Raw genomic sequence first — 14035 nt, 5'->3', positions numbered from 1 at the left:
CAGAAGAAGTTGTGCCGGCATCTTTGGAAGTGTAAATAGGGGAGCTTACGGTGGTCAAGGGAGCAGACAGACACACTGAGGGAGTGACATTTAGGAGGAAAGTGGAAGGATAAGTAGGAGTTGGGGAGGGAGGTGAGTGGGGAAGGGGGAAGGTAGTCCCGGCAGGAGGAGCAGTGTGTATGAAAGCTGGGAGGTGGCAGGGAGTGATGAGCTGAAGGAAGTCCAGTGTAGCTGGAGCCCAGACAGTGGTGCAGAGATGAGAGACAAGGCTGGAGAAGTTGATGGGCATCAGATGGTCAAGGGCCTTAAAAGTCATGGCAAGGCTTGGCCTTTCTCCCAAGGGTAAGGGGAAGTTGTGGAAGGGGTTTTGGGAGGGGTGTGGCGTGTCATGCTCATCTTTTAGCATTATCACTCTGGCCACTGTGCTGTAGAGCAGGGGCAGACAGAGGGAGCATGGCAGTAATCCTTCCTAATTGATTAGAGGGATGGAAGCTGGGATGGGCAGAAGATATCAAATGATCCAAAGGAATCCTGGAGCAAGTTAATAGTCCCCGTCTCTGATTGCTTCCTGTGATATTATATTCTTAGTTTCTGACGACCTAAGACAATAACTTCCTTTATTTTTGACAGAGTGACTTCTTCTGACTGGAGCCTTCAAGTGCTTTGAGAGATCTACTACCAGGTAAATATAGAAAATGTTTTCCTCAGATTTATAAACACTGCTTTTCTCCCAAGACTTGCTGTGACCTCACCCAACATTTTATTTAATCCTTGCAATAGCCCTGAGAGTTAATGCACTATTTTATTTTCATCTTATACATGAGGAAATTGAGACACAGAGAGGTTAGGCAATTTGATGAATATGCACAAAGATGTTCCTCACAGCATAAATTATAATAGCCAAACAAAACAAAGAGGAGAGAATCTAAATATCCATTGGTGGGCGAATTATATCAAATCAATTATGGTACATCATTTGATGAAGGTGCTTTAATAATAATCTATTACTCTATATAAGATTAAGATGTTTCTCTTCTATTTCTAGTTTGTAAAAATAAATCAGCTCACTCGATGTTAATTTTATTGAATGCTTTCTAATCTACTGATATGATCAAATAACTTTTATCCGTTATCTGTTCATGGTAATTTGCATTAATTGATTTTCTAATGTTAAGCTACCTTGCATTGCTGACATAAAATCATGATGGATTATCTTTTCTAAACTCAGCTAGACTTAGTTTGCTGTTTTAATCCTGAGGTTGGATCAAATGTTTCTATTTGGTATTCTCCTTGTCAGGAACAGTTTTCAAAATATTGGAATTACTTGCTATTTAAATGTATAGTTAATGAGAGGAAAACAGTTTGGCCCTGGTGTTTTCTTTGAAGGAAGATTTTTTTTTTTTTTTACCAACTGATTTAATTTGTGATTTGTTTATGTTTTCTATCTATTCTTGAGTCAGCTTGGTGAGTTTTATTTTTGGTGGTACACACATATTTCTGTTGGATATGCATGTGGGGGGGCGGATTTTTTGGGTTATGGGATAGGTATATGTTCAGCTTCAGCAGATACTCTCAAACAGTTTTCCAAAAAGGTTTTATTCACTTAAAAATTTACATGTCAACCAGGAGTGTATAAGGGTTCTGATTTCTCATGTCCTTTCCAATATAAGACATTTTTCTGCTTTTGTTTGCTTGATTTTTCCTTTAAGCTCTAGTGGTGGGTGTGCAGTAGTATCATATTGTAGTTTTAATTACTACTTCCTGTAGATTAATAAAGTTGGGTACTTTTTCACATGTTAATTGACCATTTGGGGATCTTATTTTGTAAAAAGACCTTTTAAGCCTTAAAAAAATGAAGTGTTTAAGTCTTTTGAAAAAAATTGAGTTGCCTTGTTGAAATGTCTTTCTCAATGAATTATAGATATTTTTAAATAATATGTATTTTGAATTTGAGGCTTTGGTAGGTATTCCTTTGCACTTGAATCTTTGAGAGGTAATGTTTTACATAAGCAGTGTTTCTTCTTTTTTTTTAAGTTAACTGTGCTTTTAATAATGAGATTAGAATCTTTCAAAGTCAAAATATTGTGAAGGTAACCCTACTTTAAGAATAAATTAGGAAACAGTGCACAAAATTAAGGCATTTAAATGCATTTTTAGTTAAATTATTGAATTTAATTGAACAGTTATCATTGATGTGCATATTTAAAGCTTCTTATTTTCAAATTCTTCTTTGACCTTTGCATTCCTAGGACTCAAAAACCTCAACTCTTTCTCATAGCAGTAATTTTTCGGTTGCTTCTTCTTATAAGGAATTTCTTAGACCCGTGGAGCCTGCCTCCCAGGGGCAGTTTTGTCTTCCTCTCCACCTTGTTTTCAGCTCAAGCAGCAGGCTCCTCACCGAGGCTTCTATGGATGCTTCAAAGCCTGGCCCAAAGGGTTCTGATGAGTGCCCAATCCTCTGTCAAGGTTCTTGCCAGGAAAGCCTCCACTTTTGAATCTTACCAACTTTGAGAATTCTAGTTTTCTCCATTTTTCTCTCAACTTTCCATAAAGGTTAATTTCACGTTTATCCCAATTCATACCCTTTCCTCGTTCCTTTGATACCATAAAGAAAATGCCAGGCACGATGGCTGGATTACAGAGCCGGCTTTCTTCTTGTCTTTCCTTTTGCTTTTGTGCCCAAGTGTTTTGAGTCTCACCCAACCACCCCCGTTAGTGAGAGACATAAAAAGCAGAGTTCTGGCAATATCATGAAATTGTTCTAACATACCTTGTTCAACGTGGGACCTTCATGCTTATGTTCTGAGCAGGTAGACAGAGAAGGGCACAAGGTCATGTCTCCCACCCGAGTCAGTCCAGGTAAAGAGTTATCCTGGTTGCCTGGCGCCAGTGACTCCTGCCTTAGTTTTAATGGTCACTATTAGCTGCAAAGGAGGCTGGGAAATGTATCTTTGAGTTGAGCCTATTGCTGCTGCAAAAGAGATCAGGGCTGGGTTTGCTCTGGATGGAGCACTAAATGCAGACGTCAGACAGACAGGGAGCTAAATATCAGCTTTATTCCCAGTGACCCTGAATGAGAGAATGAGCTCAAATTATGGAAAGGATCAGCTATAATCAGGTCTTTGGTTATACTTATTGCTGAAATCTTCTTTCATGGAAAAGAAAAAGACATGCTACTGAGGCCAGAAATAGAGAAAAGGGAGGGTTCCTAGACCTACCTCCATGCATTTCCCCTTACTTAGTCTAAACAATTCATGAAGTTACTCCCTTGAGGAGGAGTGAAGGGCTGTAGGGGCGGGTAGAAGTCACCTTCCAATAGTTTAAAGAGATAAACAGTTTTGTTTTATGTGCCAGGAAGGAATGCTGGGACGGAGAGACTAACGCTCCTCCCAATAATTGTTACACACACACACAAACACACACACACACACACACACACACACACACACACACACACACACACACTCACAGTTCTTATTATATACTAGAGGCCTGATGCACGAAATTCGTGCAAGTGTAGGCCCTCGCAGACCCAGCTGTCTCATGGCCCTGCGGCATCACCACCGCCCCGCCCCCCGCCCCCGCCCACTAGTCATTCCAGAAGGTCTTCTGTCTAATTAGCATATTAGCTCTTTACTATATAAGATTATTCCATATTGTGACAATTGTGTTATTTTGCTTCTTTGTATATTTTCTCCAACTCCTGCTGTTAATGACCTTGGAGTAGATATGGTAATCTGATCTGGGAACTGAGACAAGGGAGAATTCACGTGTTGAGGTTGTGAAGCCCTCCAACTTAATGGAGATGAACGGCTTATAGATTTTAAAGAGTGCGTAGATTGTTCCAGGTAGAGAAGAAGGGTGAGTTGGGTGAATAAACAAACAGCATGGGCTGCAGTCCGACATCCAGCTGCTTGTTGCAGGATTCTTCACAGGGTCTCTCACACACACACACACACACACACACACACACACACACACACACACAGCGGCAGCTCTCCTCACCGGAGGGGCTGGTGCCATTGGCCTGCAGCGGGCTCTGGCTTCTCTGCTCAGCTTGTCATCCTTGACTCCCGCTGTCACGGTGATTTGGAACCCGGTGACAACCATCTCTGCTCCCTACACAGGCTCAGCTCCGGACTGTGAGCTGACAGCTAATTGTTGCTGCTGATTGCTTTGCTGACAGTGCTTTGTGCTATTTTGGGTTTTCTCGAGTGTTCCTTAATTAGAGGAAATGACACCGTGTGCTGTCCAATCAGCCTCTGGTCAGACATTATTACATTTGTAGGAGAATCAGGCGGCATTTGGGTTTGCTCCTGGGACGCTGGTGTGAGGATCGCAGCCTGAGCTGTGCCCCCCCTCAGCGCTGAGACGGGTGTGTCACTGGTGTGAGGAAGGGCATTCTCCACCCCCGGGTCCCTGGTCAGGCAGCAAGGCCACTGAAAGTTCACACCTCACAGGGGCGTTGCCCTGGCAGGGTGCTCTCTTCTCTCTGAAGCAAGGTGTTTCAGGATTCCTTTGGTATTTGTCTTTCTGGCTCACCCAGAGAGAGCCTTGCATTTTCCTTTGGGAAAAATACAGCTATGACTTGAGGCTGGCTCCGATTTGGTGATGTTTTAGGGGTGGTATAGTAAGTGAGATCTTGCTACATTGCTTGAATTAACAGGAAGAACGAACTTAAGTTATAAAATATTCTGAATTATAAAATAACTTTGAAGAGCTTTACAACTCTGGAGGCCACAGAATCACTTTTACCAGCTATTTTTTAAAATATATTTTATTGATTTTTTTTTTACAGAGAGGAAGTGAGAGGGATAGAGAGTTAGAAACATCGATGATGAGAGAGAAACATCGATCAGCTGCCTTCTGCACACCCCCTACTGGGGATGTGCCCACAACCAAGGTACATGCCCTTGACCAGAATCGAACCTGGGACCCTTCAGTCCACAGGCTGATGCTCTATCCACTGAGCCAAACCGGTTAGGGCTTTTACCAGCTATTTTTAAGGGGCATTTCTTTCCAAGGCTACTTTTTTTAATGCTTTGCTTAGAATGGCTGTGATTATTTGCACATAAACGATGTGTGGAATTTTCAAAGATCAGTTTATTTGTGGAATGAGTCTAGATAAGTGATGGCGAACCTTTTGAGCTCGGCGTGTCAGCATTTTGAAAAACCCTAACTTAACTCTGGTGCCGTGTCACATATAGAAATTTTTTGATATTTGCAACCATAGTAAAACAAAGACTTATATTTTTGATATTTATTTTATATATTTAAATGCCATTTAACAAAGAAAAATCAACCAAAAAAATGAGTTCGCGTGTCAGAGGTTCGCCATCACTGGTCTAGATCCTTCTTTTCTAATTTCCTGCTTTTGGTATGAATTCATTGCTAAAAGGATTTATTGAGCCTGCTAGGGTGCCTTCAGGCTTCACAAAGCAAAGTCCTTGCCCTTGAGGAACTTACATTGGAATTGGGAAATCGGCATTCTCCAGTGTCCTTTCCTCAGGCCTCTGTAAAGCCATCTATGTGCTTATGTGGCTTTCCTCCAGGTGTGTGCAGTGTTGGAGCAGAGAACACTGAATACAGGATTATCTAGGGTTGGAAAGACAAGAGGACAAAGATATCGAGGCCTTTATGGATAGACCGTAAGTGTCTCAGAAGGAAGGGAGGCCAAGGTGCGTGTGTGTGTGTGTGTGTGTGTGTGTGTGTGTGTGTGAGTTTGAATCTTGAAGATGGAGAAAATGCTTACAGGACATGGTGGGTAGGTGGAGGCCAAAGACTGGAGATCTCCATGAAGTCATTGAAGAAACGGAGAGGGAGTAAGAGGCGAGAGATACGGATTGACTTTTCCTGTCGGGTCTGTCTTGTCTCTTCGGTGAAAACGTAAAAAAGGACCAGGCACGACATTTCCTTTGTGTTTATTTCAGCTCCTGGTTCAGATGCTCATAGCACGTGCTCCCTAAATATTTCCTGAAGGAAGTCAGCTCCCCTGTGGGCTTGGTGAAGATCATTTGGGGTCAATGATCAATTTTTTTTCATGTATATAGAAATAATTGAGGCAGTCATTGGTTCATGCTATAATCTAGTGGTGTTGTGAACACGCACACGCACACACATACACACACACTATGATGAAAAGGAAGTCTCCACCATTTGACATTTGTTCTTTACTTTCAGGTGAAGGGAAAGTATTATCTCAGAGAGACAGGCTGGGGAGACAGCTTGGGGAGTCTTCAGAATCCCACATTCTGGATGTGGTTCTGCCTTACCAGTAAAGCCAAAAATAATGTTCCTTCCCAGACCAATAGTTTTCCTTTCGCTCTTCATGATTTTTCAGGCTAAGTGCATTTAAAGGCCCAAATGAGCAACTTATTCTTTCTGATCCTACTACTGCTCTTCTGCTCAAAATTCAACTTTTTCTCATGTTTATATTTAGCCTAAAAAAAATTCACTAAAGACTTCCACAGTTGAAGTCACAGCAGAAACGAGAGAATAAAAATTTTAATTTTGGAGTGAAAGCTAAAACTTTACGATATCCTTTCTATATATTCTTGTATATTTCGTAATTAGCTTGCTGCTGCCTGGGCACCACTGTGGTGAGTTCTTCGCAATGGTGTCTTACATTCTCCTGCTTACCCAAGCGCTGGCCCAGGGCTGGGACACAGTAGAGGCTGATAGGTATATGTGCACCTGACGTGAATATGTCGTACATTCAATTCGAACATACCAGCAGTGCCTCTAATGCATGCTTCCTTAGGTAACATCTTCCTTACGCTGTGCCCCAGACACAACAGACCTGACCAGAATCATGCGGTTACCATGGCATCCAAAGAGGGCCCTTAGCTCATCGAGTTCTCCAGACAGGAAAGATGGGAAACTGCTCTGATAGAACATTTTCTACTTTAGAAGCTGAGAATAGACACTGCATTTATCTGAAACAGCAAGTGTGATTTTCAAAACTTCTCCCAAGCATTATCTTTTTAAGATATTTGCTGAAAGCTGCTCACCGTTTTATACGCTGCGGCACTGGCTCGCAGCAGCTCTCCTTTCATCTCCGATCTGGAAGCTTCTTTGTGTATAAAATAGAAATGTGAATGGCGCTAGCTAAGAAATTGCTTTGAATTTCACAGAAGAGTTGAAGTAACCGAGCTCTTCTGTATTCAGGGAGAGGGGAGAGAAAATGGGTCCACCTTGAATAAAATGGCAGGCCTGCTTTCTTCCTATGCAACTTCTCCCAAACAGTTCTTTGATGTTAATCTAATTCGCAGCAATCACTAACTCCAAAGCAACAGAGCTTAGATCTTTGAAAGGATTGCTTTTTATGAAGTCTTATTGTCTGAAATTTCTGCTTAATGGCAAGGCCACTGAACCACTAACTTTTAGCTTTAGAGTTAGCAGGCAGGGACTATTTAAGGCATTCATTTCTATTGCTTGACATATGGACACGGTGTGGCAAAAATAGGTTTAGAGTTGTGAATACATGAAACACAGAGTTTATTCTTGCATTATTATTTATTAAATACTAGAGGCCTGGTGCATGAATTCATGCCTGGGTGTGGTCCCTTAGCCTAGCTGGTGATCGGGGCCAATCAGGGCGGGGGGTGAGGGACCAGGGGATGTTGGCTGGCCATGGGAGATTGGCTGTGGGAGCGCACTGATCACCAGGGGGCAGCTTCTGCATTGAGCATCTGCTCCCTGGTGGTCAGTGCATATCATAGCAACTGGTTGACTGGTCTTTCAGTTGTTTTGGTCGTTTGGTCACTTAGGCTTTTATATATGTAGATTGTATTATTTTCCATACAAACAACTGTAAACCTACTTTTGCCCCACCCTGTATACACTTTGCAGGGTTCAAAGCATTTTTGCATCCATTTTTGTAACAACTGCCTTAAGGCAGAGAGATGAATTTTTTTTAATGCCCATTTTTTTTTAATGAGGGGATTGAGGGTCAGAAAAATTATGCCTCCTTAAAACAAGTTCTTACCAGGAAGTGGGCCTGGAATTAGAGCCTACTTTTCTTGTTCCGGACTCAGCGTCGAGTTGCTCTGTCACGATGGACAGTGTGAGGGTGGTAAGGGAGAATCTATAGATGGTTTGGTAATTAGCTGCTTAATCGTCTGTCTCCTGCTTTGACTTTAAGCTCCCCGAAGGTATTTACTCATCATTATAGCCCCAGTGCCTAGAATACATAGTAGCTGCTCAGTCAACATTTTTGTTAATAAATGAGCAATACTAATGCCAACATATCTACCTACCCCCTTCTTTCGCATTTCAGTGGCATAGAAAATGTTGAACATAAGAATGATATTTACAATAAATAGGCAAAGATATGGGCAGAGTGAAGAGCGCAGGTTGTCCTCCATCAAAGTAAAGGGTGAACAACACTGAACTGAGCTGTTGAAAAATACAGACGAGATGGAAAATAGAGCTCCTGCTTTCTGGGAGCTTAAATTCAGCATAGAGAGACAGAACACCACCTCCCCCGCCCCATGGCTGAGAAAATCACTATCCAGAGGTCAGGTTGGCCCCGCCTTCTTAGAAACTCAAGGTTAGGGGAAAGGAAAGACACACATTGCAGAGACCTTGGTTTCAGAGGGAGGAGGACGTGGAGGAACTGTCGCTCCTTTGTTTGGTTCTATAATTACCTGTACCTCTTCAAGGTTTTTATGCAAGAAACTAAATGCAGCGACTGGTCTGTTCAAGGGATGAATCATTCTAATGAACTAGAATAGAAGGTGAACTTTGACAAAGCTTCAATCAGTTCCTTTCTTTAAAGTGAAGTAATTATGCTGTAATTTAGCATCAGCGAATAATTGCTTCCATCCTTATCTCAACCAGAACCAATAGTTTCCAAATCCTAGGGGCTTCTCAAGGTTTAGTTCTCAAACCACGTGCTTGAGTATTCCATTGATGAAATTCTGATTCTGGGGGGCTTTATGCAGGGTCTGGGAATCTGCTTTAAAAAAAATAAACATTTTATTTTGCAGTCCTATATAATAAAAGCCTAATATGCAAATTGTCCCCTCGACCAGGAGTTCGACCAGGGGGTGGGACCAGCTGGCCAAATGCAGGAAGGGAGGCCCTGGCTAGCAGCTGGCAGGCACTAGGGACCCCACCTGTGCACAAATTTCGTGCACTGGGCCTATAGTAAATTTTTTTTGCCTCTAGTAATTTTATAATTACAGAAAAGTTGCAAAGATAGTATAGAAAGTTCCAATATTCCCTTCCCCTAGCTTCCCCTAGTGTTAATTTCTTATATAACCAGAATATATTTGTCAAAATTAATATCAGTGCGTAATATTAAGCTGCAGACCTTATTCGAATTTCACAAGTGTTACACTAACATCCTTTTCCTGCTCAATCCAGTACATCACTTTACATTTTGTCATCATGACCCCTTAGTCTCCTTAGACCTATGATAGTTTCTTAGTCTTGCCTTGAATCTCCCCAGGTGGTTCTGACACTAGAATTTTACACCCATCGCTCTTCCAAAGGCAGGGACAGACCCTGGGCACACCTGTCCAGGGCTAAGAAGCATGTGCTGGAGGATCGCCCCTTGCCTGAGTGGTACCTTGTGTTTGTCACCCCACGTCATGCTCTGATCAGTCAGGGACAGCAGGAAACAGAAGGCACACTCTAAAGGAGTCAGAGAAAATTTAGGAAAAGTGCTATTTACAGAGGTGTAGGCAGGGTGAAAGGAACAAATAAGGGATATTAAGGCAGCCAGGAACTTGCAGCACTGAAAAGCTTTCACTGTTTGGGACAGGGCGAGAAGAGCAGGCGTCAGCCAGCCAGGGGGGCAGTAGTGAGGGACGTGTAGTTGGAGATCCAGCCACTGCCAGAACTTCCAAGAATCCCCAGGTGCGGGGGATGTGGAGGAAGTCAGGCTAGGGGTCTTCATCTCCTCTTCCCCGAGTCTCCTGCTAGCGCCTCCCATTGGTAGAACTGAGGGCACAGAGGAGGGAGAGAAGAGTGGAGAGAGGATCTGGAGAGTGGATTAAGGGAGGGATTAAGGTGAGAATAACCAGCACCCTGTTAAAGCACAAAGCAGGAGAGAGAGCCTGATTGTGCCCAGGTTAAAACGTGTGCTCTGCTTATCAATTCATAGCTACTGTGTTATTAGGGGGCCATGGCTTAATGAAGAAAGGGGGAGTCCAATGAAAACATTACATGTAGCCTTGGAAACTGTACAATTAGTCAACTTGTTGCAAATCCAACAAATATCCTTTGGTGGGTTAATGATATAAAGAGAACTGTGGCCTCCAGCCAAATAAATAGATATCCAGATTGAAGAACAAAAAGGACCATCTGAGATATAGTCTCAGAGTGATAACGGGTTTTAAGAGTGTCATATACCACCTTGCATGATTTGGATAAAACAGTGCTTTTTTGTTTGTTTTGTTATTTGACTCTAGTTTTTGAAAGACGACAGATATCTTTATCTTTCCTGCAGTATCACGAATTAAATTCTGGGTGCCAAAGAAGAAAATTTAGAAAATGTTCCCTTTCTTTTTGTACTTGCAAAAGAATGAGAGTGGAAAAAAGCTCATTTTTCTCAAGCATCCATATGACTTAAGAAGAATCACTAGTCTTTAGAACTGGGCTTTCCTGGGTTTCATCCAATGGTTGTTTTTGTTTTAATATATTTTTATTGATTTCATAAAGGAAGGGAGAGAGAGAGAAATATCAATGATGAGAGTGAATCATTGATTGGCTGCCTCCTGCACGCCTCCTACTGGGGATTAAGCCCACAACTCAAGCATGTATCCTGACCAGGGATTAAACCGTGACCTCCTGGTTCATTGGTTGACACTCAACCACAGAACCACACTGGCCTGGTTGGTTTTTGTTTATTCGTTTGTTTTGATGGTGAGGAAGAAATGAGTGAGATTTTTTTCTCCCTCCTTTCAAAAAAGAAGTAGGTGTTAGAAGGAGGAATATTAGCTGTGTTTTGCTATTTTTTATATTAAGTTTTACATTAAATATGTTGTTTGCCAAAACAGGAAGCTTGGTGGAGGTTTGCTGTGTTCGTGCATGTTTTTCATAGATGCTGGTCTTTTGTGTTTGCTCACTGTCCTCAGTCAGGAAGCAAGCACTTCTATATTTATTTTGCAAAGCGGTTGCATTGGGATCTTGGCAGGAAATGGAATCGACCTCTGAGGGTTTGAAAGAAGAGAATTTAATGAGGGGGACCATTGCTGCACCTGTGGGCAGGGTTACAGGAACAAGCAAGGGATGGTCCAGTATCCAGGACTAGCAGCAAAGGGAAGCCATTGCCATCCCCAGGCCAAAGGGGCAAGAGTAGCAAATGGTGGGGTGCAGTGGGGGCTGTGACCATGGAGGAAGGGCCACTTGACAGAAGCCAGTGCTGTGAAGGGACATAGCTGTTTTCAGACACTGCAGTGAAACAAGGAGACATAGGGGAAACAGCACCCCATCTTTGGCTGGGGCCCCCCATTTGTCAAACCCAACAGGAAGCTAGAGTATAGATGACATGGGGGCAGGAGAGGGTGGAGTATGGTTGGGAGTGCTGTTGATGGTGAATAACCAGCAGAATGGTCCATTGCTGTTAAGCTCCCCAAATAATTACTTGTGACATTAAGCTCGGAGGAAATGCAAACTGCTGCATTACATTAACGAGAGCGTCCATTTTTAAAGGATCAGTTTTACTGTTTTTAAAAACTGACTATTCCCCTAGCTTGTTCTGAAGTTTTAGTGCATAAAGACCCCATTATCTTGAGTTTTCTTATCCTCACTGTATCGGAAGAAATGTGTTGACCTTCAACCTAATGCAAAGCCTGAATTTAACCTCCAGGGGCCCTGAGGGTGGGGGACCAGAACAGCTGGTGTTATTGGTTGCCCCAATTGGCATTTTCAGAGTTAAAAATGGCCATCATAACATGTATGCTCTGATTTTCTTAATGGCTTGTTTCTGTTGGAGCTAAATGTAATTACTAAATAATCATTTTCAGTTGTGCATTGATTATTTGTGCATGAATTACTTAATGAAAATAGACCCAGATAACCAGGTGGTAGTAAGGCTCACTTCTGGGAAAACATCCACTCTAGTCCACACCCCCCGTTGAAAAATAAAAGCAAAACAATCTTGCACGCTCTCACTACTTTAACCAAACCCGACCCCAGGATGATGTAAGAATTTTTGCTGGGCGGCTCAGAGAAGTGGAGCTGAAAATAGACTGGCTATAGCAATTCCAGTGGAGGCACCTGAAAATGGTCTCTTTAGCCAGGGCTTCTTAGAAAGTGACAAATTCACAGTGGCTGGAAGACTGCATTCTTGGAGGGGAAATTCATATTCGATTTCCCTTGTCCTAGTGGACTCTCTGAAATACTTTCCATCCAGTCTTTAAATATGATGCAATGGAAGCTTATCAGTCTTATTTTTGCTGTGATATTTTTGTCCTAGTTAAGCCCCCTTTCCTTTCCATATTTGTGATGGATTCTTGGGCAAAGCTACCTTCATCAGGCTCTTTAAAAATATGACATTTATTTATTTGCATCTGTTAGTTAGTTTGCACTGTTATTAATCTTGACTGTGTTGCCTTTTCCCCTAGCTTAGACAATGTCCAGCCTGGCTTGGTCTTCCGCCATATTGGCTAATCTCTTTATATCATGAAAAATGTTAAGTAGAAAGGTCAAAAATTGGTCAGAAACTATTCATTCTTGTGGTCAGTTGGTTTAAAGTTCAAGGATCTTTGACACTCATAGCATAAATGAGTTGAATTGCAATTTTGAGCAAAGCTAAAGAAGAACAATCTGTCAATCATGTTTTATGAAGAGAATGTCATCTCTTTGAGTAGCTAGAATCAATAATCTGCGATAGTTAATTACTCTAAGTGAATACAAAGACCTTTTTGTCATGATTGATTTGACTGGTACAAGATATTAGAGCAGGTACGTAGTGATTAATGCAATGTCATGCTAGCTCGCTTTAACCTAAGTTAAGAACCCATGATAATAGGCATTAGCACTGATGTAAAGATAGTCTCTATCCTTCAAAGCTATGCTATCAGTGTCAAGATCGTTTTCCAAATCACTGTGGTGGCAAACACGGATGCATCTTTAACTCTGCTGCCTTCCATGCTCCCTCAAGTTCAGTGAATCCCCATGGTGGCTAGCCTTGCAAGGTAGAGTCATTTCCTTTTCCATCGTTACTTCCATGGGCAATGGCCTGGTTATCGAGATAACCTTCTGCAAAGCTGTCTGCTCATAGTATTTCCTTGTGCTCAGAAAGTAAGTTTCCTAGACCATAATATTTATCAGAATCTGCCTCTGCTCAGAAACTCTCAGCCAGTTATTATGTACAGAGTAAACTCCCTGTCCGTAACCAATGAAGGCATTTCTGTGAGCGACTGCTAGGGGCAGGGCTCTGCTAGGTGCTGTGGGAACACAGACCACGTCCACTTGCTTGTTCATTGGTGTCCTTGATTAATCAGTTCCTATAGAGCAGGGACTATACTTGAGGCGTATAAATGCACAGCACTAAGACTGGCTTTTTTTTAAAAATATATTTTTATTGATTTTTTACAGAGAGGAAGGGAGAGAGATAGAGAGTTAGAAACATCGATCAGCTGCCTCCTGCACATCTCCTACTGGGGATGTGCCCGCAACCCAGGTACATGCCCTTGACCGGAATCGAACCTGGGACCTTTCAGTCCGCAGGCTGACGCTCTATCCACTGAGCCAAACCGGTTTTGGCAAGACTGGCTTTTAATCAGCATTCATGATTACATATTGTCAGTTGTGGATGGTTTTTTAAAGTATGTTTCAGAAAATTATATACCTAGGCCCCTCGAGGCACTTGATGTGGCCCCTAATATTTTTTTGAAACTCTCTTTTTAGAATTATCTTTAGAACTCATACATTACAAAAGCAAGAGTCTCGTTACTCTATTCTTTTGTTCAAGATACAATTTATCCCAAGGCTGTGGGTTTGATCTCCAGTCAGAAGCAACCAATAAATAAATAAATGGAATAACAAATTGGTCTCTCTCTCTCTCTCTCTCTCTCTCTCT

The 14035-nt window shown here is 42.1% G+C and overlaps 1 protein-coding gene across 2 annotated transcripts in view; it reads left to right on the top strand.

The window, feature by feature from the left end:
• Window positions 1-630: 630 nt before the first annotated feature.
• Window positions 631-14035, top strand: part of NCALD (neurocalcin delta) — a 222268-nt gene continuing 208863 nt past the window's right edge. For both annotated transcript variants that reach the window (XM_005879281.2, XM_005879280.2), the window contains exon 1: window positions 631-682. The gene's annotated coding sequence lies outside the window, so the exon portion shown is untranslated. The remainder of the gene's footprint in view (window positions 683-14035) is intronic.

This window comes from Myotis brandtii, unplaced genomic scaffold (assembly GCF_000412655.1).
Source record: "Myotis brandtii unplaced genomic scaffold, ASM41265v1 scaffold59, whole genome shotgun sequence".
Lineage (NCBI taxonomy): Eukaryota > Metazoa > Chordata > Mammalia > Chiroptera > Vespertilionidae > Myotis > Myotis brandtii.
Note: the sequence above shows the minus strand (reverse complement) of the source record. Positions and strands in the feature narration are given on the sequence as shown.